Below are 27,757 nucleotides of genomic sequence, written 5' to 3' on the forward strand. Positions count from 1 at the left end.
ACATTAACAATCTGTCATACAAATTGTATGGAGATATCGTCGTAAAAAGACAAATGGGCGTATCTCAAAAAAAAAAAAAAAAACGAAAAATGAGTTATGACCACCACAGAACTGTTCACGGTCGATTTTGTAATATGAGTAATGGGCGTATCTCTACAATAAATAGTAAAAATTTTACAATCCCTCACACTGGTGGTGGTTCTCAAGCGATACAGTAAACAGAAAATCTTCAAATCGTTTTCTGCAAAATGCTTAAAAGTGAGGTACGCCCATTCGTCTTTCTAGCGACGATATAAGCAATACTTTAGGAGAAAAGGTTCATCAAGCTTTTAAACATCACATTTTGAGAAAAACTTATTTTGAATAGCTCATCAAATGCACAGGTGGAAGCGTGTAGACGATTCGTTTAGAAGAGAACATTTTTGCACTTTTAATTTTAGATACTTTGATACAGATTGAAGTAAAATATTTTTGAAAAGGTAATGAAGAAGAAACTGCAAAAATGCAATGATCTGAGATCAACGTAGTTTCTTCTTTGGTTTTTTTTTTCTTTCTCTTTTTTTTTTTTTTTTTTGAAGACTTTCGTATTCTAATCGAGTCATTGTATGCAGGCTCAGATGCAGAGAAGCCCGAATTTGAGGTCACGTTAAGTGACTGTGACCTCTCAAAAATTTCTTATTCGGCAAACTGTCTGACGATTTGGCAAAAATAGGATATCGAATCGGCAAAACTTGTAGTTCCATTCGGCAAACTGAGAGTTTCCGCACTCGCAAAAACGAAACTTCTGGGCACCCTGCACAGATGTAGTTCCTCATATTAAATTTATGGCTGAAAAGGTACTTGTCATTCCATAATGTGCATATCTTATTCCTCCTTTAAAGATAATTTCGTGAAAATATACTAACCGCCGTAACAGTTGAAATATTTTAGAGCAAGAAGACATCGACGCGACACAAATGCTCCACGCATAATTGGACTAATGGTTTAGTGAAAAAAAAATCTTGATCCCTCGTTTAAATACCGTCTCCACCTCGTAATATTTTTTACCATAGCTAAGCTCTGAGTTAACTCAGTTTAAATGCTTAGGAAAGAAATAGTTTTTCTGCCATCAATTGAGGCAGTGAGAAGCAAAGGGATGTTAGTGGACATTTTCAAGTTTTGAGTAAAACGCGTTTAAAGATAACATCCTATTTAGGCTTTCATTGAATTTTTTTCTAAATCATGCAGTATAGCAGCAACTACCAGGGCTACTAGTACCATCTCTTGCCCAAAGACAGAGGAGAGATTCACCTACCATGTGTACTGGTTATCTCCAAATTTTTAATTTTGCTACTTGCATCCGTTTGCTTCTCACTGCCACAATTATATAAGTATAAAATGATGTTTTACCAAATTTATACTATGAAACTATTGGCATTTAATTCAAAAGTCAACTTTTCAGGAAAGGTGTTCTATCGAAGTATTCTAATTACGAAAAAAATGAGATGATGTTTGTAAACAATAGCACTCCAGCTATTACAATTCTTGTCAAATTTCACGAAACAGTACTGCTAGCAATATGATATTAGAACCCCTTTTATATAAAACTTTTAATATTTCCTCGGGTCAGTTGGGTTTTTTAAAATTTTTTTATAAAGGTTCTGATTGAACAAGATTTTTTTCCAGAAAATAAAGAATAATATTCAAAACTTCAAATAGATACAAATAGTAATGTGTTTGTTTTTTTTTTTTTTTTTTTTTTCAAAATATCGCCTAAATACATATCTACCACTCCTTTGAATGACATATCCTAAGAGAAAATGATTAACACTCTACGCCGTCACGACATTAACTTTAAAAAAAGAAAAAAAAATTCAATGAAAAATGTGTGCATAACAAATTACTTTTTGATGTTTCATTCTAGAACAAGTGCCTTGTCTGAAAGAAATCATTTTTAATATCTGTCGATATTAAAGTACATCATCAGACTAGCGATATTTTTCTTTTCATGGAAAAAGACAAATGTTTCAAATGATTTCTGCATAAAAAAAGGGATAATGAGTTTCAAAATTATTTTCTCTTATCGGTTTTATAGCATGAAGAAAGATTAATTTATTAAATGACAAATAAAACATTTATGTATGTCTCAAATGGAGACATACATAAATGTGGACCTAGTGGACCTAGAGTCACAGTGAACCACCCCCTTTTATTTTTTTTTACGACCAACTCGTTTTCTTTAGATGAAGACTCGTAGAGGGTGGCATCGTTCCTACTGTAGAGAGAGAGAGAAAAAAAAAGACATCGAATAAGTTAAGGTAGCTTTTTTTGTTCAGATTTAATGATTTGAACCGTTGGAAAAAAATACTCCATATTAAGTTGTTTTTAATGTTATTAAGACTTAACTACTGACTAAGTTAGTGCAGATAAAGTTTTTTTAGTAAAACATTGCTGTTACTAAATTCCTAAAAATTATTTGCGTACTTATAATCCATAATTTAACATTGTTATTTCTTTTGGTTGTAAATTGGGCACAGTATCCAGTTATAAATGGAATTTCGGTTACAAAAAATAATAAATAAAAAAATAATAATAATAAATAAATAAAAAAATGATGAAATCAATTTGAATCAACATGTAGCAAAACTGTCGTCTGAAAATTTGCAATCTGTTAAAGGCAGTTAACTATTAAATCGATATTTTTATCAGACCACTATTTAAATGTTCTACAACAAAATAAACACATAAATCTTGACGAAGCATATTTTATTTGTTTTTAGTATGGTTATTTGTTTTGCTTGTACATGGGGCAGAGTGAACCACAATTCAATATGCCTAAAAACACATATTATCCATACTAGCATGCTTATTTCATTTAATTTTATGCATACAGGTATAATTACAAGTATAAGTTGTAAACGGAACTCACTTATGCTATTCAATATTTCAGACTGATGAGTTCTAACAAGAAGGAAACTGCTGTCTTTGGATGTGATAACCGGGATGCATGTAACTATTTAAATATTCTGAAACAAAATATACGAAAAGAATAAAATTGACGACGAATATTTTATTCTTTTTTTTACCCTCTACAAGTTTTTTTGAAAGTGGTGCAAATCACAACTATTCGCGGTCATAGCTATCCTCCTACCCCCTTTTATCTTACTTCTATTAAAAGGACAATAGTTATTATTAATCATTTTGCATCTCCTATAACACAATAAACATATTAAGGATGCCAAGTATGAACAGTTTTCTTCGTGATAAAAAGATATTGAAAGCGACATTCGGAGTTTCTAAAGCGTATAAGATTTCATGTTCAAATAATGCTCTTAAACCTCAAACTTCTGTTGTTCAAACTCTTGAGTGCCAGATGTTTATGCTACTCGTTTCAGTCAAAATCTAAAGGCCTTCAACAATGAGATGTAACGCGAATAGTGACAAGATCTTTAACAAAGGAGCATTGTTTCCAATTACGTGTTGCATTCCGTTCTATTGTGTTTTTAACAGACAGTTTATCAAAGTAGATCTTGTTATGGGAAAAGCAAAAATTAATGTCAAGTACACAAAAAGTTCAGAAATCGGTTTTGAGTTCCTTTTTGGTTTATAAGAAAACACTAAAATTCATATAAAAGGGATGTGTTTAGAGTGAGAAAAAACAATAGATATTGCTTTTTCTCACTCTAACTCTAGAACTTTAAATGGATCTCAATGGATTTTTCCCAAGACTTCTGCTTCCGGTATAACAACATTTTCAGCTTTTTACTTTTTCTTACTCAATTTTTTGTCTAAAAAGTTACCTAAAAATAACAAGAAATCACAGTAAAAAGAGTCAAGGAATCGTAATTAGTTTTAAGCCGATTGTTTACACCTATCACATAATGAGGATTTATTTCGTAATCTCTAGCTATTAACTTATGCCATATTGGCCAATTTGGTGCTCATAATAGGATATAACAGGATTAAAATTCTAATAGTCATGAGCTAAAATAAGCAAATGATCCTATTAAAGCATTTTATGATCGAGAACAAACGGTAACTCTAAATTTAATCAAAAAAAACCAATGTTTGTTTTTATTTAGCTTATTTTAAATTATGAAGAGATAATTTTAAGTCGTTAAGAATAGTTTCTGCATGCAGAAATAAAGTAAAACCATTTTGGAAAAATGTGTAGGCTTAGGGACAATATTTAAGACTAATATTAAATAGCATTTAGTTGTAATCCTTTTAACAAAAATCTGTATTTTTAAAAAACCTTACGTTTTTTTTAAAATTCATTCATAATGCAAAAAAATCCATCGCATTCTTTTTAAATCTTTCTACTTCAGAAATGAAAAACAAAAAGTGTGCTTTAAATTTAACGTTCTTAAATCTGTGCAAGAGCTTATAAAGATTGATATATTAAAAATCTTTTTTTTTTTTTTTTCAGAATTAATTTTTTACTAGTCGACTCGTGCGGAACTCCGCACTATGCTTCGAATCGTTCCATTAGGCATTTCGCTTTTTAAGAATTTCAAAGGAAGAACATTATGAAGAAGAACCGAAAAAAAGTAAGCGCAGAAGAGAAGGCATGTAATTTAAAGACATCAGTAACAAAACCTCGTTAAATATAACGCTGTGATAATTTGATCATCGCTCACCTTTTGGCGGTACATATTTTAAATGCAAACATAAATATCATTAAAAGTGGCTGAGTAGTGACTCGTGAAAAAGCAATATTTGTGAATGTAAAAAAAAAAACAGGTTGTGGCAAATACAGTCCTGACCATGTGAGCATCTGACAGGAAAAAAAAAGAAATATTAAAGAGACATTTATTGGCACGGATTCGAATTGGCGCCATTCTGATTAACAGCCCGACACTCCAACAAACCTAGCAATTGCGCCTTCCTTTTCGAAAACTATTCATTGAAGGAATGCGTGGTAAAAAACAGCAAAAAAGCTTTTTGCCAAAAAAAATAATAATATTAAGATCATGCTTCTATATTTTGTCATTAATCAGCATGATACGATTTAAAATTATTCGTAAAGCATGGAATTTGATTAAAGAATGACGAAGATCTCACGCAGCGATTGAAATAAGCATTCTAGAGAAGTAATAATTTAGATTGAAAATAAGTGTTTTTATCTTTGAATATTGAACTATTTCACATAGAAGATTGCTTTAACCGTTACGGCTTAAATGCCCGCACATGTTTCTCTTTTAATCGAACACTTAAAATTCAAAACCAAAACCAGTTGAACTGAGTCCGTTTTTTAAGTGTAATTTCTCGAACGTAGACAAAATGTATTTTTTTTTTCAGCAGAATGCAGAGGAGTAGAAAATGATTTCTTGCTAATGAAGTTGATAATAATTTTAATGCTTTATATCGTATTAGCGCGAATAAAAAATTAAAGGTTTACTGGGTGAAACTCGTAGTTTTAATTTGGCGTCGCATTTTTTCATTTGTACAAAAGGTTGAACACTGCTATTAGAAACATCTACATTTCAGCATACAATGAAAATGTTTTTCTGCACAAAAAGGATTTCCTATAGGTAAATCTAATACTTTTTTATGCTTATATTATGCTGAGTGATTTGGATGTAGTCAGAGCTTAAAAAAAAGGAAGAACACCCTTCGATTAACAGTCAACTTATCTGAATGATAACTGTAGCTTGCATAAAGGAGTAGAAACAATAAGTAGCATTCCCACTGCATTTATTTTATTACGTGTGTATGTTATGAGTACATGTAATGCGTAATACTAATATACATTTGATATTATGTCGGACAGCCCAAGCTTGCCCGAAGTTTAGATAGTTTATAGCCGAACGCTCTACCGAAAAAAACTTATCAATTTAACCAAACAACTAATTCCAGTGCTTTTAAGCTTTATTAAAATATGAACACACACAGGCTTTTTTTTTTCTTTTGCCGAAAGCGACGTAAAATATTAGAAAACTGCATTAGAATTTTGCAAAAAAAAAAAAAAAATGCATAAGAACTACAGGCTGCATCAAGGTTTTCAAACAGCAAGGTGCATTTTCGAAAACTTGATTTTTCGACCCTAAGTCTATTTTTCGTCATTAGTCAGCTTGATAAGTTTTAAAATGAGAAGGGAATAATATATAAGATAAGATATTGAAGAGAAATGTTTTTATTTTTGAAAATTTTTACAATTTGTTACCGCAGGTTGCTTGAACCGTTATAACTTAGATGGCAGCACGCGTTCATCATTTAACAACACGGTTAAAATACAAAATAAATTGAACTACGCTATATTTTAAGTGTAGCTTTTTGAATGTAGTAAAAATGTGATAAGCGCTTTTTTTTTTGCAAAAAGAAGAAAAAATATATGTTTTACCCTTCAAATTGAGGTAGTAATTTTTTTATTTGTACACATAGTCAAAAATTCATTAGAAGAATATATATTTCAATATACGATTTATTATTTTTTTCTGAACAAAAAATAATTCTATATTGTTGTCTGAAATCTTAAACCTGTTACTTATATTTTCGCATACATTATGTTTTAATTTTCTTACCAGAGCCAAAGCTTTAAAAAAGAAAAAAAAACGTACAATTCCGAAGTAATTTAGCACAAAGTCACATCAAGTTTTCATAACTGCAAGGAGCGTTTCCTTCTCATTTAATCTATTCCCTCATATTTGTTATTCACTTAATTAAGTGTTCATGCAATGCGCGATATTTCTCTAACTTTTTGATGCAGATTGTCCGGACGTTGGACCGAACACTCATTCTCCAGGTTACGAGGAGAACGCTCTGCCGATCAAGCTATTCAGCTCTGTCGGTCATAGTGCAAGTTAAAGTTATAAGTTTAACCGAAAACCTCATTTTGGTTCTTTAAAACAGGTTTTTCGGCTAAAAAAACAATTTTTAGACCGTGGGTCTTTTTTTCGTCAGTAGCCAGCACCATAAGTTTTAAAATAAGGTGTAAATCAAAGAAATCGATCAAGAATTGAGGAAAATCTGGTGTAGAAACCAAAAACAGGCTACAGAAATAATATATAAGGAAAGCATTTGAACTGAGTCTTATTTAATATTCTAAATGAAAAGTTTTTTTAACAGGCACCAGATATTTCCTTTATTACCAAAGGTATTGGAACACTTTCAAAAATTCCCAATTTTGCGAATTTTTCGAAGAATAAGATAACAATTTCTTTGTAGTTTATTCATATAAAACAGGAGTTCTCAAACTAAAAGTACTGAATCCTTCTCAAACTGGGTGCCGCGGCATGTTGGGGTGCTGCAAGAATTGGCGAGGGGTGCAGCGACGTGTTCGGATTGTGTGGCAATTCCCTTCAGAGCATGGAAGGCTCATTAAGGAAACATGTTACTAATACAGCAACAACTGGGATTTTACTGAAGAAAGAAACTACACAAGTTTTGTTTCCCAAATGTTCGGTACGTGAATCTTTAGTGTTGCGAAAGATAAGTGCAATGTCTGATTCTTGTTTCACTCGCTGTGACACATCACTATCAATGGTTGTTTAATTTTTCAAAAAGATAGGGCACTCACAATTTCCACAAAGACGAGCTTCCGAGTCGTTAGATTTGATGCTGTTTTGATGATGACTAACACCTTCTTCCGTGGCCACTGTGCTCTCTGGACCTAAGTCCAGGTGATTTTTTTAGAGTGTTACGTAAAAGATCTAGATTTCTAGCCCCATGATCTACGTGGTTTACAAGCTTTACGCCAAAAGATCACAAACACATTTTCTAAGATTGATCGTAGCATGTTAAAGCGAGTGAAACAAGAATTAGACTTTAGACATGATATCTGCCGCAATACGAAAGGTCCATGCATTGAACATTTTGTACACAAAACTTGTACAGCTTCATTCTCCAATTTAGTCAGCATTGTTTCTGTATTGGTAGTATATTTGTTTCAGTAAGGCTTCCACACCACGGATGGAATTTCAGTTATATGTTTATATGATAGAGATATTCTAAGGTGCCGTGAAAAAATTCTAGTTCTTTAAAGGGTGCATCGATTGGGAAAAGTTTGAGAATCACTGATACAGAAAGTATACTCTAGCTGTCCTTTTGCAAAAAAAATTTCATCAAATATGCATTTAAGGAACCAGAAACAAATTGTTGGTCATAAACTAAAATAAAAAATATTAATAGCATTCAAATTATTGAGATTCCTACAATAAAAGTTTTTTTTGAACCACCCTAGGGTGGTTCAAAAAAAACTTTTTTTTCAGCTACAGTCCAGGACATCCCTTATTTTTTTTTTGAGACTTACTAATAAAATTATGCTGTAAAAGTTTTAGCTTCTTACTCAAATTTTAAGAGGGTGTTTAATGACCCCTTAATTTAACATTAGCCGTGGCATAGAAAATTCCACAAATTTAGAAACATTTCATTTCCCCAGCTGTTTTTTATGTAAATAATTATTTTATTGCCATGTATAGCAGGGTGCGTCTTATTTTTAAAGGTGTTGTTTTTTCATGAGGTACCCTCTCATTTTGTTTCTTTGGATGAAAAAAAAATTCTCATATATGAAAAATAAAAATTGAACAATATTTAGAGGGTGCTACCACTGCTGCAAAATTTGTCAATTCTCTCTCTTTTTATTTTTTTTTTAAATTTATTTATTTAGTCTGGATAATAAGTAGAAATCAGGGAAAAGTTTGTATTGTCACATGGAAGTAATAAAGGGAAAAATTACAATATTGCTGAATATAAAAGACCGAAAGTGTAAACTTGCGATATGAATGGCATTACCGAACTTTCAAATGCATTTTTGACATAATTGCATAAAATGACAACCATGTAATGCTTATTATTTTCTTGTATATATAAGAAATAAGTATTTGTGTTATGTTAAACCGTACCAACCTAGTTTCATGTTGATTAAAAATTTGACAAGATATATATTGGGGAGTTGATTTTTTTCACAATGAATGTAATTTTAATCACTGGTAGCACCCCCTAAATTATGTTCAAATTCTATGAAACTTTTATGTGGGTATTTTTTCATCAAAAGGAAGCAATTAAAGTGGTGCCCCATAAGAAATTCAAAACTTTTTTAAAAAGTGCATTATAAGACTCACCCTAATGTATAGGCATATTACTAGTGTATATTATAATATGTAGCATTGTTTTTTCAGTTCAATGTATTTTTTAATCCCTCTCCTCATAGTTATGAAGTTTGGGGGAGGGGGTTGAGCACCCTCTTTCAGTTGAAATCGGAAGCTAAATCTCTTCCAGTATATTACTATTCACAAGTCTGAAAATGTTGGGGGGGGGGGGGGGTGTCCTGTTATCTAGGAGAATCTTTTTTTTAATGGATTTTCAACCATCCTACACCACCCCCTATATTAAAATGCAGTTTCAACTTTAATCGTGCATAACACATACATCATTTACACCAGTGATTTAGGAAAAAAAATTGAACTACATTTTTTAAATGCGTTTCGCTTGAAAATAAACCTCTTATTAATTACTTAATGTGGCTCATTCTTCTTATTTATCAATAGTAGCAGCCGCAGAAAACAGCTCATTTTTCTTTCTAAAAATGTGCAAAAGATTCAGCATATCATTAAACGCACACTGAATTGCCAATCTTTTTTGTTTACATCTAAAACATAATTTGCATCTTCATGGTGAATTTTAATTAAGTTATTCCTTTAAAATGCTAGTCGAACGGTTTTTAATTCCTTTCCTTTCAATTGTTCTTTGTATGGAGATGCGAATTTCTTAAGTTATAATTTAATATTTCTTCACAAAAAGTTCTCTTTATTTATAAAATAAATGGTTCTTTTGATGTGTAATTCAGATTCACAAGTAAAAATTTAACGATCCTATCACAAAGAATGGCAAAAAAAATGCACAAAAAACCACTTTGATATTTTAATCCGAGGAAGGAACAGAAAACTGATAATTATTGTTGAGTTAATGACATTTTTTCTGCTTTTAAAAGGCAAAAAAATTAATGTACCATGCTTTAAAAATAGAAAGCTTTTTAAACTGTCAAAAAGATTATTGCAAAAAAAGAGCGTCAATATTTTTTCTCTTTATAATTTAATACTTTATGATGTTTAATTATTCTTTTCATTTGTCTTTTGAAGGCAATTATTAAAATTCGGATTGTTGCAGCGCTTCAAAATAATTATTACAAATTAGATGTTTAACAAAAATATATTTTCAATTTTAGATTAAGAACTTTTTTTCTATCTCCATCTCCTGTTTATGCAAAATGTTCAATCTCATTTGATTGACTCACTTGTAATTAGTTTTTATACGCGAAATAGTTCGAAAATATTTTATATTTTCCTTAAAATATTAAACATTTTGATCACTTGAATTCATAATGCGTAAAAGATTTATGTATTTCTCTATAAATGAAAAATTAATGCATTGTTGAAACATTTTATGTGTGATCATGTTTCCACCGACTAGAATGGTGTGTTTTAAGGAACTGAGAACTTCGATCCAAACTGAAATGTAGGTAAAAACGGATTTGAATTGTGATCAAAACAAAAGCTACATAAATAATCTACGAATAACTTTACTAAGGGGTCACACTTCTATCAAAACATTTTTTTTTAATTTACCATGTTATTCTTTGAAACCTTAACATGCATGCTTAGTTAGCAATCAATAGTTTATTTTCAAAACTATAAACTATTGTCTACTATTTTTTTAAAAAAAATTTAAAAAAGGAAATTTTCAAATTTTTAAAATCCTTAAGGTTTTATTTGTCTTTGCACTTATTATTATTTTTTCTAAACAATCACGATAATCATCTTTAGAAATCTGTGCATTTATTTTCTTATATATTTGTTAGAAAATTTTTTGGGATTAATTATGTAAAAAATCGTTTTTTTTTTTTTAATTTCATTTTTAAAGGCATAACAAGCTTACTTCAAGGCACTATAGTCATTAAATTGGTGTAAAAGGAAGTCATGTGATGCGCACATCAGTTCGTTTTCTTATATGCGTAAAAACCAAACCGACTCTCCTGCACTTGCAGTGACAGAAAGATTGAAGGTTCGCTTTGAACTGAATGCTGAGGGATGGCACGATGTGAGCATAATAACAGCTAAAACCTTTACATACTATTTGAGACTGCAGAGGATAATGTAGAGATTATTGTTAGGCGTGAACGTACTGTTAAAAAATTGTTTAAGGTTACCAGTATTAATGGGTGCAACGTTAAACGAATTCTGGAGTACGTAGCATCATTGTTTTAAAATTCTACTTGTTGGAGAAACCTTGCACTATGGTTCCCCTCAGCAGTCAGTGAAACTCAAAGCTCATGCGTAGATATCAGCATCAGAGCTGGTAAATTATTAGCGAAACGAAAACCGACCTTTGTGGCCAATCGCTAATAACTCTTGTTTTGCGACGAATCAAGTATCTTTGCAAAACAGGTTTCCTGAATTGCTTCAAGTTGCACGAATGCAGATTTCTTACTGTCGTGGAAAACATTTTTAACTACCAGTTTAAAGATTGACTGAGCGTGTTTAATAAGTGTATCGGCTTCAGTTTAATTACGAAAATTCTGGTGTAACCTTACGCAGAAATTCGCGAGACATTACGCTGTAGTTACAATGCCACGGTGTAAGCTTCCACAAGCGATGTGTAACTTTACACTACTTGCATCAATAAGGTTACTCCAGAGCAGTGGAGGCAGCTAAGCTTCTACCGAATTTGTGGAGTAAGGTTACGCAATAGTTTTTACAGTGCGTTTAAAAACAGTTTGAGTCACAGAATGTTGATACTTCAAAAATGATCCAAACGAATTACAACTGAGATTCGCTTCGAGCAAATTAGTTTGTAAATTCAAGTAGCGCACATAGATGACATTAATTGATTTCTAAAAGTTGTGATTTTGCATGCATTTGGGGCAACCCTTTAAGATCCTCCATACTAACGTCGAAACGAAAAACATCTGCTAACGAATTCACTTAAGTTTAAAAAATTCTCTTCTCAAAAAGTAATTGTATATAATTACAGTACATTCGAAGTTAAGAGTTATATAATGACAAAGAACATTCGACAGGAAAGAAAGTAACAAAAAAGAGGGGAAAAAATATTTAAAAAATTGAAGAAATATTCTTTATGATGACCATACTTAAGCAATGAAAAACGATGTAATTAAATGATATAGCTCATGAACATTCAATTAAAAAGAAATTGCCAAAAAAAAGAGGCATGTGAAAGCAGCATGTATAGAACTCTGTCTTATAGAGGATGACAAAACACAGGCAATTAAGATAACTTTTTCTAGAGGGCGTCCGATAACGGAGGATGAATGTTCGATGAGCCACCGTTCGACTAAGAAGGCGTAGACAGAACCCTAAATGGCGAAAGAGCTTCCGAGAACCTTTCGTATTTGACTGTGACTTTCACCAAACTCTTCCTGTGGTGCCCAAGAGGAACGCGCGCTCATAAACGTCAAGCCTGATTAGAGTCGTCTCCTTTTATAGGAACCCTTTAAAACCTTTGTATCTTAAGAACAACTATAAGAGTCCGTTTAGGAGATGGTGGTAAGCCTTACTACATTTTTTTATTACGAAAAGAATATCTTATCAAAATAGATGAGTCGAGAAATTCTCTCTAAATGATTTGATCCTTAATGCTTATCCTGAAACCAAGACTCTTAGTCAAAAAAATTACACGCGAATGTGCGAGAGGGTATCAGTTTTTGTTTACTTGCGTGCGTCATCCACATGAATTCTTTAACTTCCTTAACTCCTTGGGACTTCTCTTCATCCTTATATATTATTTCTGTAGCCTGTTTTTGGTTTCTACGCGAGATCTTCCTCAACTCTTGGTCGATTTCTTTGATTTACACCTTATTTTAAAGCTTATCGTAGAGGCTGTCATATAATGTATTGAGACTCCTTGACGTTTAATATGCATTTTATTTTAGTTGAATTTGGGAACCAGCTTTTCGTTACAACATTTCAATCATCTTAAGTTGTTCTGACAATATTTTTAAAAACCTTAAGTCACGTTCACTTACAATTAAATTAAAAGTAACATTTGAAGTAATAATAAAATATGCAAGGCTAAACTGTATTACACGCCCTTTCTTTTCAATGAAACAATAAAATAAAACGAAAAAAAGGAAAATTAAAAATTCAAATTTGGCTTAAAGTTTCAAAGCAAAATAAAAAATCAAACATAGTCTTTGAAACGAATTGGCGGTCTTATTGCTCTTTTGGATCTCGCCATTTTAGGAGTAACTGGAACAGCTTGTTTCACTGGAGTGGAATCGTCTAACTTTCTTGATCTTGTATTCTTTTAAGGCGATATACAGTTCCTTCTGCGGACTGTACTAAATATGATCTTTGACTGTGTTTCTTTATAATAGTTCCTGGTATCCATTTACGATGATCAATCTGTAGATACACTGGATCTTTTACATTTAAAAATTTTAATTTCGTTGTTGAAAAATCATAATAATATTTTTGCTTGTTTTGATTTTCCTTGAGTTGCTGATTGGTGCTTCTAGTGGAAAATAAAGGCTTTAGTAAAATTGTCTTCTGGGGTACCACTAACCTTAAGCGTCTTCCCATCAACATTTCTGCTGGAGAAGGCAATTTAAATTTTGGTGTGTTATTGTACTCTAAGATTTCTAAATTAGGATCGCCTCCAGAAGCTTTGACTTTCAAAAGGATGTTCTTCATTGTCCCTATTGATCTTTCAATCATTCCATTAGATCTTGGATATCTAGGAGATGATGTTATAGGTTGAATATCATATGATTTCAAAAATGACAAATATGCTTGACTGTCAAAAGTGTGCCATTGTCTGAATGTATTTCCTGCGGAATTCCATGTGTACGAAATATTTGTTTAAGTGCACTGATCACTGCTGTAGCTGTTTTCGCGTTAAGCTTCCTCAATTCTATAAATTTTGAATGGTAATCTATTACTTGTAAGAAGTTATCTACATCCAAATACATAAAGTCTACGCCTACTTCTTCCCAAGGTAGTTTTGGAATATCATAAGGAAATAATGTCTCTTTCTGATTTGCAGTTTGGCGCTCTTGGCAGACTTGGCATCGCTCCACGTAATCTTTAATATGTTCACTCATTTTCGGCCAGAACAAAGATACTTTAGCTTTATTTTGACATGTAGTGATACCTTGGTGTGCAGAATGCAGTTTAGCTAACACATAAGATTGCATGGTCTTTGGCACAACAAGTCTATGTCCAAGAAAAATCAAGTCATTACTATCATGTAACTCTTTTTTACAATTCCAATAAGGTCTTAGTTTTTCTGGAACTTGACTAAACTGTTTTGGCCATCCATTTTGTATTAGAAACTTTAATCCTCCTTTACAGCATTTTGCATTTGAGTTGTTCGTTCATCTGTTGTTGATAGAATCGTATGTACAGTTGCAGCTCCTCCTTCCAAGAAACTTGTGTCTGCATAGACCTTAGTAGGACTTCTAGACAGAGCATCTGCTACTTAAAGTTTCTTCACTTGGACATATACAAGTTTAATTATGTATTTCAAAAGTTCAAAAAGCATTCTTTGCAGTCTTGGCAAAATATTTTCAATTGGTTTTTTCAACAATCCAAGAAGAGGCTTGTGATCTGTCTCCACAACTGTATCAGTACCATATATAAAGTAGTGAAATTTTCTACATCCATTCACAACAGCTAAAAGTTCTTTCTCTATTTGACTGTATCTTTGCTGAGTGTCACTAAGCGCACACGATGCATAGCAAACTGGGTGGTCTCCTAGTAGTAAAACTGCTCCTAAGCCGTATTGGCTAGCATCAACAGAGACGGTAGATTTTAAATTAGGATTATAGTACGCTAAAACCGGTGCAATGGATACACATTTCTTCAAAATTTCGAACACTTTTTGTTCATTACCAGTCCAAACAAATTCACTCTTCTTACTCAGTAGTTTTCTCAATATCCCTGTTCTGTCTGAGAGATTTTCGATGAATTTTCCTAAGTATGCAATCATTCCTAAAAATCTCTGCAATTCTGTTTCATTAGTAGGTGCTTTGAAATCAACAATAGCTTTAATTTTATCGTCATTAACGGAAACTCCTTCATTAGTTAAGTTATATCCTAAATATTTCACAGACTTTTGTTTAATTTGACTTTTCTCTTGGGAGAGTTTCAAACCAGCTTCTTTGGCTCTGTTTAAAACTGCTTTGAGTCGTCTATCATGTTCCTCTTCAGTTTTACCAAAAAACTAAGATATCATCAATATAGATAAGTATACCCTCTAAATTTCTAAAAATAGATTCTATAGTATTTTGATATACTTCAAGAGCGCCCGATAAGCCATGAGGTAATCTACGAAACCTGAACCTCCCAAATGGAGTGGCAATTGTACATAAATTTGAACTTTCTTCATCTAAGGGTATCTGTAAGAATGATGAAGATGCACCCAGAACTGTAAAGAATTCTCCTTCAATCTGAGAAAATAAGCTGTGTTGTGTACACTGTAAAAACGATTCAGAAACGTTCCTGGAAAATAATGGGCAGCTGATGTGCCCAATTTCTACCAGTAACATATCTTACAAAAACCAGGAAAGTTTTCTGATAAAAGTCAGTAACCTTTCTGAAATATTAAGAAATCTCTCCTATTAAAGCCAGTCGTGAACCTTCTAGAAAAAAACCAATAGGTTTAATTTGTTTGATTAGAACCTTCCTGATTGACCAAGAAAGCTCCAGAAGTTTTAGAGCAACCACGGCCACCCTACGCGAAACTTGCAAGCAAGAACCAAGCATATTCCTTGCCTGCAATTCCTTCCTCGCAAAGCTGTAGCTATCCAGTGACTTATTTGCTCCCATTGGAAGCTTAGTCAATCCAGGCGGGCCATAAACAATCTAAAGCCGATACACTTAATAAACACGCTCCGTCAATATTTAAACTGGTAGCAGAAAATATTTTTCACACCAGTGCAAGGTCTGCATTTGTGCATCTTTCAGGAATTCAGGAAACTTTTTTGCGAAGATACTTGATTTTTTGGGGAAATAGGTGAAAACCTCTGAAATCACGAAACGTTCCACGGAAATAACCAGTAACGTTTCGGAATTTTTTTACAGTGTAGGAATAGGATAGTGTTCTCGTTTAACGTATTTATTTAACATCTGAGGAACCATGCAAATTCTAATTTGATTATTTGGTTTCTGTACTATCACTATAGGATGTACCCAATCAGTCGGTTCAACAACTTTTTCTATGACACTTTGGTCTACCATTTTATCGAGTTCACGCTTCACTTTCAATTTTAGTGAATATGGAATTACTCTCGGAGCTGAAATTTTGGGTTCAGCTCTGGCATCGAGCTTGATCTTATACACGTATGGTAATTTACCCAATTTTCCAGTAAACACATCTTGGAAATCTTTAACAATATCCTTACCAAGCACAGAATCAACATGAACTGATGACTTTCTATGAACAAATCCCATTTTTTCACAAGTTTCAATTCCTAATAAAGCACTTGACTCTTGGTCAACAATAAAAAATTCAATCAATTCTGATTTATTTTTAAATTTACACATCAGTTTAGAGGTTCCTATAACTTTCAGTTTATGCCCCGTGTATGACGTTAACTTTTTCCCTGTTTTTTCTAAACTCTCATTTTTCTTCACATCTTTAAAGATCCTCTAAGGCAAAACATTAACCTCGGCTCCAGTGTCAATTTTGAGAGATACTTCTTTATTATTTATGCAAACATTTTCTCTCCATTCTGACTTTGAAGTATTAATTTGACATTTTACTGAATCTAGTTTAACTGAATTGTCTTCGTCTTCATTTGATGTCGAAAAATTATCATTACTGTTAAGTTCATTTATTTTCCTCCTCTTCTTTTTCTTCATTTTACATGCAGCGGAAAAATGATTCTGAAGAGAACAATTATAGCATTTTTTCCCATATGCTGGGCATTTTCCGTAATCATGAACTGTTTTACATTTGGAACAACTTTTGTCCATTTTGCGATGGCTGTCATTATTTCCTTTATGTCTATTAAAAACTTTCCCGTGTTTATTTTTATCCTTAACAGCATCTATGTCTTTCGAATTACAGTCCAAATGCTCACTCATAATCTGAATTTGTTTAGTACTGGCTTCTTTTGCCCTACAGTACTCTATAGCTTTTCCCAAAGTTAGCTCGGTTTCCATGAGCAATTTTTCTTTCATCGCGAAATCTCGTACACCGATAACTAATAAATCTCGAACTAAGCTGTCCTCTTGGTTCTCAAAACAACAATCTTTCGATAAATTTTTCAGATTTGTGACAAATGAGTCAACAGATTCACCTTCCTTCTGTCTGCTATTAAAGAATTTATAATCACGTGCGATATTATATACCATATTATCATCGTGCGATCACAGTATTTGTCCTTGGCTGAAAATAATTGTCGAAAGCATTTAAAACTTCGTTAAAATTATTTCCAATTGCTTCACTAAGTTTGAAGCTATTAAATATGTCTATACATTCTTCGCCCATTATTCCTAATAATAAAGCTACTTTCATTTTATCTGGCTTCCTTATTTTATCGGATGCCTCCAAATAAAGCATAAAACGTTGCTTAAATTTACTCCAATTCTCGGACAAATTGCCGGATAATTTCATACTTGAAGGTGCTTTCAACTCCATTTTTAAGGTATGCTAATCTTTAATCAAGCATTAAACACTTAGTTTCACAATAGCCAGAAAATATCTATTAACTGTCCTTTTATTATATTACATAACTACTAACCTTTATTATGTCAAGATTGCTGAATATAGGTTCGTTTTCAGCTGCCACCATGTCATATAATGTATTGAGACTCCTTGACGTTTAATATGCATTTTATTTTAGTTAAAAACTACCCCTCACTATATCGCACCTTGGCAAGAAAAGTGATACAACTCAAAATTTGGGGAAATGTATTGACTATTGATTTAAAACCTAAATTTAATGCTCTTTCTTACCTAACTTACCCTTTCTTTTCTAAAGTTAGTTTTCATACCTGGTTCATGTAGTAAAAAACGAGAAAACAAACAGTGACACATTATTAAAATTTCAGAATTTAAATAGAACATTTTCGAACTTTAAAGATGCATTATTCATTTAGACAACAAAAACTAACCAGTAAACACCACTTACTATTTTTCTTTGCAAGTATTGCAAAATTCAAGGCTAAATCTCTTAAAACTACTATTGCATAAAACCCTAATTTTCTCCATTGCTGTTTTTTTTTTTTTTTTTAAATTTTGTGTTACTTTTCTTTCCAAGGTGCGATATAAGTTTTCTACAAGAGTTTAATTTTTATCATTAACCGTTTTCCTGATATAAATTTTTGAAAACAGTCAGTCTATTTCAGGACACCCTGTATTTTACTTTAATACAATGAATACTTTTCATAACTGCTAAGACTTTTCTAGTAGAAGTTTTCACAGCAGCTTAGAAGATCCTACACAGTCTTAACTCCCTTGGGATCTTGAACCAGTTTAAGAAAACACGTCAGCCCATTAATCCGTTTAACAGTATTAAGCTGGTAAAGGCGATGAAATCCGACCCGAATCTTTTACGCTGCCGCAAGTATTCGCTGATGTATTTATTTTATTGCTTGCTCCGAGGTTCGGAAGCCTCTATCTAAAGAACTTTACGAAATAGGGAAGTATTTATCGCTTGGTAATAAAGGAGAGGATGGCCGTGGTTACGCGGCAGAAGAAAGTGGAAAGCTTCTTCTAGAAAATGTGGTGCGAAATTAAGATAAAGGATGAGGCCTGCATCTTCTCTTGGAAGGATACTCGAAACGTTTGAGGAGATAACTTGAAGTTTGATCAACTAGTCATAAATGGATGGTTTTTCAATATTTCCAAAACGTGCATTTGAGGCAAAAATTTTTAAAAATTAAACATGAGTTTAAGAATGAATAAAAGATTGAAACAAGATGAAATAATATATTAAAACAAGTACGAATTTTATATCATGTACGGGAATGGCTATGCGTTAGCATATTACTCAAAATGTGTCTAATAAATATGCATTAAAACACATATTTTGGCATATACGCATAATTTAAAGCATAATAAAACATGTACTATTCATTTAAATATGCAATTTGAGAAAAATATAGCATATTTACATTTATTTAAAATAAATTAATTTGTATTTGCTATAGGGATTAAAAAATAAATATTTTACAAATAAATATAATTGCAGAAACATGTCGACATTTTTTTTTTTTTTTTTTTGCAATAGTGAGCTACATGTTTGAAAAGATAAAACGATCTGGACTGGATAGAGTTTAAAGAGGGATCAATATCATTCAAATACTTAATGCAGTAACAAATAACCATCCTAACCCTAATTATTTAATTTTTTATTACCCGTTAAAAATGGAAACAGTAACGTCATTAAGCAAAATATACATTTTCTCTACCAAAAAAAAAAAAAATAAATATATATATATATATATACATATATATATATATATATATATATATATATATATATATATATATATATATATATATATATATACTGGTGGACACAATTAAGAGATAGAAGGCATTTTACATAATATCTCAAGAAATACTATATAAAAATTAATGAAATTGGGTATTGATTTTACTTATAGTATGACAATAATGTGTGCAAAGTGAAAATTAAAGTGCCATTCATTGGCAAGAGTTACTGCCAACAGTACAATGTGGACTGAACTTCATGATGAAAGATGACGAAGAAAGTGAGGCTTGTATGGAGTGTAGCCGCTCGTAGTATGGTGTGGTGTCACCTCTAACAGACAGCATGCACAACGAGTAAGCGTGCTGTTAATAAGAGAGTTAAGGAGTGCTTATGGAAAACCCACCGACACTTCCGCCAGAGCAGTTTTTAACTCCGTAATGGTTCTGGGTGGGGGTTGGCGAAATAGCCCTCCCAAGAGCATCCCGAGAATGTTCAATGAGATTAAGGTTAGAAGATTTGGCTGATCATTCCATTCGATGAATATCTTCGCTTTTCAGAAACTCCTCAACCAGGAGAGCCCAATGTGGTCGGCATTGTCGTCCATAAAAACAAATTCAGGGCCAACAGCACCCTTTAAAAGACGCACATAGGGTTGTAGGATCTCCTGTTTGTACTTTTGGGCATTCACGGAACCAGTGTCAAACAGATGGAGCGGAGTGCGGGCATCTTGTATGATCCCTGCCCAAACTATCACTCCTCCCCCAGCATAATGGTCCCTTTCCCTGATGTTACTAAGTTGGTATCGAGTCCTAGATTCGCTAATATGAATATTCGACGAGAATCAGGTTGCAGATTGAATCTGAAGTCATCTGTAAAAAAAAGATAGCCCATTGGGGCTGTGTCTAGTGTTGGTGCTGTCTGCACCATTGTACACGCTCTCTTTTGTGAGAGAGAGTAAGTGGAATGCAAATGGCTGGCTTCCTGGAATACAACCCTCTTTCACCGAGCCTCCTGGCAATTGTCTTCCTTGAAACTAATTTTCCTGTGGCAGCAGCGAGGTCCTTACACAGTTGTTTCGCTGTAGACGTCCTCTGGCGCTTGGCTGCAAGTAACAAATACCGGTCTTTATTGGTTGTTGTTGCTCTCGGACGACCGTGTCCTGATTTTCTGCACCCACTGTTTTCAAACTGATTCCACAAATTCGAAACAACGCTTGGAGTTACACTGAATTCCCTAACAGCCTGAGCTTGGGACTGTCCTGCCTCAAGTCTACCCATAATTTTCTAACTCATACCTTTGTCTAAACAATGATGCTCACTCATTTCACCTAAAAATCAGCAAAAAACGACAAGATTATTCAAGAAACACAATACAAATCGCTACTGTGTTGTAGAGTGAAATGAGTTGAGCAATTGACTGCAGACTTTTATACCCTCCTGTTGCCTTAGCAAGACTCACAAGAATACGTAATCTGATCTCAGCGACAACAGCTCCATAATGTCATTATATGGCAACCAATTATCCAGGTTTTTTGTGATATATTTTCCGGGGAATATGTGAAAATGCCTTCCATCTCTTAATTTTGTCTACCAGTGTATATATTTATATATATTTGTTTTTATTGAGTAGTTTTCTCCCTTTTTGCCTCCAGACTGGTTGGACGTAGAGCCCCTTGAAAAAGACAGGCTGACTTATCCGACATTTTGGTTCCAAGACAGAATTGGATCCAACCTCGTTTCTAGTATTTATAAATACGTCATAATATTCGCTGGTTGCTAAGTCGTAAAATAATTGATGATAAGTTGAGTAAAATGTCACTTTAGGTAAATTTTGAAAGATAACTTCGTTTACAAATTCAGCTAAAATGTATCGGGAAATGTTTACGGTAATAAACCTCATTTTCATACCTTATTTGTTTTTAATTTGTATTAATTAAATTGTATTCATCCACAGAATAAAATAATCAAACATCAATCGGGCAACACACCTAAAGTTTGGACACCAGTTTTCTGCAATGAGGCTTTTGTACAGTCATAGAAAAAAAAAACGAAACACTTTTAATTATTCGGCCATTATACATGCTAGAAAGGAAAGAAAGGTGTCATCCGACTTGGTTTAAAGTCTTCCTTAAAACTAAGTAGGTAAAATTTTGATAAGGGACCATATACAAAGCAAAATGAGCATCAACTCTTGATTTTCAAATGGGAACCCCTAATTTTTGCTACATAATTATGTTTAGATCGCAAAATACAGCCAGGGTACGAAGTTTCACTGCATTCCGTGCAGTAGAACAGGAGTTATTAACGAAAAACGTTTTAGGGACCGTCACCACATTGAAAACGCTTCTTTCAAGGTCACGGCTTATCAAGTAACGGAATGTAAACAAAAAAAAGATCGAGATTATCCAGCTCAATTCATGATTTTTTGAAATTCTCTCTTTTTTCCGTAATTCGATACTTTTTGGGCCGATAATGTTGCGCCAAAAAGCGATTTACGGTCGAAAACTTTTTTTTGAAAAAAAAAAGTCAAAATATGTACAGATTTTTGTCTATCAGGATTAACCTAAGAATGACGGATCGGGTTTGACTGGTCCATCGTATAGATCGTTGTTTAGTAAATCAAATAAGGACAAATTAAAATTAATGGAACTTTTTGCCTTTTCTAATATGAACCTATTGGATTGCTTATATAATCATTCAGCAAATTAGCCTCAAAGAAATGTAAATATCAAACCTTATACCTAGAATCATGATGTGAATATGTTTGATAAATGTATTGCACCTATGTTACAGGTTTATTTTGGAATGAGTAGAAAGTCTTTTGATGTCAAATGGAATTGCGCGTTTTTAATTTCGCAGAACATCGGCAGAAGTTTGGGCCATCGCACACAAAAATATAAAAAATATACCGCACAACGTGGGAAGACGCAGCATTAAATAGATTGGAGACACGAGCGAAGCAAGGTTTATTTATTTCTAGAAAATTTGTTCTATATACATAAAATGAACGAAGTATCAATCTGAAAAATAAAACAGAAACAGGAGAATATAAATACCCGTTAATGAGCAAACTGTTCATACTCGAACTATATTTGGTAAAAATTTGGTTATATGAATTAACACAGTGGACAAACATGGTAATTGTTCTAGCGGCTTTTTTGTAATCAAAAAAAAAAAAAAAAAAGAGAATTTGTTTCAAATCCAAATTTGATGCGGAAGATCATAATGCGTGGTAATATTAAAAAAGCATAACACAATTGGCTGTTTCAGTTAAACATGTAATGGCTCTTAAAAGCAATTTAGGAAAGTAATTTCCCAATGCTATTTCTAGCAACGAGATTCGAGATGGTCCTACCCGTAATTTAAAAAGACAAAAGTTATTTTAGCTTAAACCAAGGTGAACCGAAATCAGACTTCTTGTCATTTCTCCGATTTTGTAACTTAGCACATGCAAACAAAGTGTAGTATTATTTGACTTTGTTTCGTGTACTATACACTTGAAAATGATCATTTCCTATAGTTTGAGGCTATAGGCTGGCGCACGTATAGCAATACTGCACGAAGCATACCCGGACAGAGGAGTTTAACCTATCCAGAGACTTCAATTTCGTCCTTGCTACGGATTTCGCAGACCGGAATCGAAATTAATCGTGCGGGATGCAGAAGTCACATCATTGAATCTAAGAGTGCGAATAAACTGGTATGTAAAGTAAATTTATTTGCTGTATGTTTACGGCATCTCACTGGTGAGATAAATTTTCTTCATCCACCAGTTTTTAGGCACTCTCGGCTTCAATGACATGACACCTGCTTCATTGTCCGGTTAAACCAAATGTTCGGTGCAAGGCTGTTGTGCTCGTTATTAGGACCCACTGCAGCCATCGAATGGGATAACCAAACAGTAGTGGAGACGCGGGCCACATTCAGCCTTCGCAGCTGGTCCATGTGGCCCGTTGTTTGCGTAAAGAATACGACCAGAAAGTTGAATTAGAGTGCCAGTGTCATAAAGGTGGAGTCGAATATTCAGATATTGGATTCTGAAAAACATGCATTTATAATAAGATAGGCATCTAGTAGTTGATAACAATAATTTTTTACAATTTTTTTTTTTTTTTTTTTTTTTTTTGTCGATATTTTTCCACGTTATTAAAAAAAAAAATGAAATTTTATCTTTGTCTTGCGAGAATAGTTTTAATGTGAAATGTACGGACAATGACCGAGAAAATAAATAGAAAAAAAAAGTATTTAAATTATAATTAAGAATAGACAAAAACTCAACTTAATCTAACACGCAAATTAATGTTTTGTTAAATTTTTGACGAAGTCAAAAAAAAAAAAAAAGTTCACAATTAGCTACAACTACTACTTCCGTGCAGAATGAGGCTCAAAGCACGCGGCCCTCTACTGCTACTTAAATTTCCTCTCCTACCACATTGAAAATTATTCAAACACTTTACAAAAAAAAATAATAATAATTCCTAAAAACCAGTAAACTTATCTAAGAGCAAATATTACCTATTGACTCATCTGGATACTGTTAAAGGCGAAACTTCACACTGTCGGCTATTTTTCGAGTGCTTTTTCCCGATTTAGACAAGGCAATAATTTTTCCTTTTAGCAAATTATTACCGGGAAGAGCCATTAATTCTACACTGTCTATTGCAAAAAAAAAGCAGAAGTATTTTAAGTGTAGCTTTTAATTAAAAAAGTTCTGTAAAATATTCTTTTATTAAAGAATGAAGTAATGTTTCGCATTATTTACACATTAAAGTTTGAATGATATCCACGAAAAACTGACGGTTGTAATACTGTGTTGTTTTTCTGCAGAGACAGCGAATAAATTTATGCATTTAAAAAATTCATAGACGTAACTCTAATGTAGAAAAACCACGTTATAATTGGTTTGCTTATTTTGTTGAACATTTTTTTTTTCTTTTTTTACGAAGAAACCAATTTTCATAATTTCTGTTTTAAAAAAGTATACGGTCCCCTGAAATGAGAAAAAATGAATTTTTAAGCATAGTGCAAAAACTACTGAATATTTTGAGCTCAAATTTTGTATTCCCGCATAAAAGCTCGTCTGGATTGTTTTTCTGTTAAAATTTAATATGGTTTCAGATCATATTTTTTTCAAAAAATATTAAAATAATTCATAAAAAAAACTTAAATTACATTTTAGGTGTTGTAAAGGGCGTTTTTATTATTGGATCGATTCATATTTTGATATAAAAAAACAATCTTTGCCGTGCCTAATCTAGTTTTTGTGTTGTGAGTAAAAATATCCAAATACGTTTTAACATTACGAGAGGAATTTTTCAAAACTCGATTCTGAAGTAACGGCTGGATCGAATTAAACAAAACTTTGCATACAAAGTTAAAAAAGGATGCTGATCACAAATATGTGAGAAAAAAATGGGGTTCTCATTGAAAAATTTGAAGTTGATGCTCGTTTTAATATGAAGACGACCCCTTAACAACAATTTTTTAAATTAATTATGTAGAACTTTTTATTCCTAAAACAATGACACCTCACACGTGTCTCTAGTGTCAATAGTCTTTGAATACGATCGAGTGTTTCGTTTTTTTTTTCTATGACTGTACAAATGTTTATTTTTTTCGCCCGATAATTTTGGGACCAAAATGTCGGATAAGTCAGCTCCCCTTATATAGGAGCCTTAGTTGGACGTATATTGCGGTATAATGCGGGCCGTATGCGGTATGCGGGACTTGGGTTGCCGATCACTACATTAGGAGCCTGAAAAAGTAAGAATAATGCAGTGTGAAAACAAAATACTTCGATCCATATTTTATACAATGGTGCGCACCAGAGAAGTCATGGTGCAGGCTATCACATTTGAAATTAAGAAAAAACTTCGATTCATTTTTATATATTTAGTGGTACACACCAGTGGGGAGGGAGGAGGGTGTTTCATGGTGCAAGTTTACGACTTTTGAAATTTTCAGGTGAATGTTTTCAGTTGTATTTTTTGGAAGAGTGCTATCGTTTGTGGTATTTAGGGGTGCGTCATTATTTTTTAGGTTACTAATTTTAAGATAAACTCTTGTTTGTGAAAATTGTAACACTATGAAGGAAGCATCATAGTTGAATGAAATTTAATAAACAGTTGAGTGGTAATGGTACAAATAAATGACTACATTTTCCAACAAAACAAACAATAAAAAGAGATAGAAATTAGTATTTTGTGTGGCCACGACGCAACGCAAAATGAACTGCTACACGACTCGGGATGAAGTGAAACAAAGTTTTGATATCTGCCTGCGGAAGATACATATTGTTTGTATGCGCAACCAAAGTTCGTCTGTCGAAGCAACAGGACGAGGATCACGAGCGAGACACCGCCCAACGAAATCCCAATCATGTTCAATCGGTGACATATCCGGGGAGTATGCAGGGCAAGGAAGAAGCTGTACCTGCTGCAAATCAAGGTAGGATTTTACAGTCCTGGCGACATGTGGACGGGCATGATCCAGCTGGAATACAGCCCCCGGTAATCCTTGCAGGAAAGGAATAGCTTGGGGCTGTAAAACCTCGTTTATGTATCAGGTACTGTTCAAATTGCCTACAATTCGCAGCAATTGTGATCGTCCATGATATGCTATCGCACCCCAGACAATAACCCCGGGTGTTCTTCCACTGTGGCGTTCGATAATGCACTCCGGAATGTGCCGTTCACCGGCATAGCGCCTGACACGAACTCTTCCATCATGGTACCACAAATTGAAGCGGGATTCGTCAGAAAAGACGACCTGCTGCCAGTCAGCATGCCAGCTCCTATGCACATTGGCCCATTCTAGCCGCAGGCGGCGATGGTTTTGCGTGAGAGGAATCCTGTATAAAGGAATCCTTGCGCGCAGCCCACGCTGCAGCAGACGTCTCCGAATTGATGAAGCACCCAATAAAACACCTGTAGCTGTTGACCACTGTGTTGTTAATTGTCTAGAGGAAGCTGTGAGGTCCGTCAGCGCCATACGCACCAGGTGTCTGTCATCGCGAGCTAACGTCACATTTCGGGGTCCACTCCTGGATTTCCAAGCTGTCCGACCCCTGTCCACTGCTTCCAAACACGCATGATTGTGCTGCTGTTATGCTGCACACGAGCGGTTACTGCACGATAAGACAATCCAGCTTCACGAAGGCCGACGATTCTGCCCTGTTCAAACTCCGAAATTTGCTCAAATTTCGCTTTCTTTAGTCGAAGAGGCATAATAAAGATTCAGTTAACGTTTACTCTAGCATATAACCACCGATAATCATACACGCCTTGCTACAGCCGTCTATTTATATTCTGTTCGATCCGCCGTTCAGAGGGCGCTGCTCAGCATACGCATGCGCTACTGGTCTGCAATTCTAATCATTTGCATATCATGCCCTACTTTACATTTCCTGCAATTTTCAGCTTACTCACGTAAGTCCTTCGTGGTGTTGCAATTTTCACAAACAGGAGTGTATAATTTATATGTAATTATAATATCTAAACGAATCTTTGAAAAAATATATAAAAAAAAAAAAAAAACAAGTTTTATCTACAGCATATTCATAATTCTTTAGAGGTTAGACCTTTGAATTCGATGCGTTAGATATTAGATGAAAAGAAATCATAAGCCGTTTTTAATAAATACCCTTTAAGTGTTTGAAAAGCAAATACTAAAATATACTTGAAAAATATATATATATAGATCCATTCCATTTCAGATCAGGTAGGGTCTGTCACATAACCATCCACGATTTTTTTGAAAAAATTACACTAGTTACAACTAAGGGACATATGAAATATCCCAAAAGGATTTTGTAAGAAATTTTTTTTTTTCTTCAGTTACAGCCTATTAAAATTCTGAACAAAATCCGCCATTTTGGAAAAAACCGGCAAAACATATCATTTGAAAGGGACACTATTTCAAATGTATTTAACCTACTTGAATTATTCTTTTTTCTAAAAATAAATAAGGACCCATATATCCTCTAGACATCGTTTTTGAAAGTTTAGTTAGGTTTTTGATTTTAAAAAAAAAATCATTTTTGCGGCAAAAAAAACTGCATTTTTACCGATTTTATGATTTTTTTTCTACATGAAAAAAAGTTTTTTTTACTAAACGGAGATGGCAGTCTAAAGCCCTTATATGATAGTTTCATAACATATTCTATTATAATCCTTGGATGCATACAGCCTCGGAAATAAAATTTGAAATTTTGAAAACTTTCGAAAATTAGCAATTTTTGAAGTGATTTTACTAAAAAACCCATTTTTTAAAAATCTAAAAATTGGCTCAGTTGAACCCCATATAATTCTTAACAAGTGGATGGACACCGCATCCCGTATTTTTTCCCATAAAATGTTTTATGATTTTTTGAAAGTGA

This window comes from Uloborus diversus, chromosome 10, assembly GCF_026930045.1.
Source record: "Uloborus diversus isolate 005 chromosome 10, Udiv.v.3.1, whole genome shotgun sequence".
Taxonomy (NCBI): Eukaryota; Metazoa; Arthropoda; class Arachnida; order Araneae; family Uloboridae; genus Uloborus; species Uloborus diversus.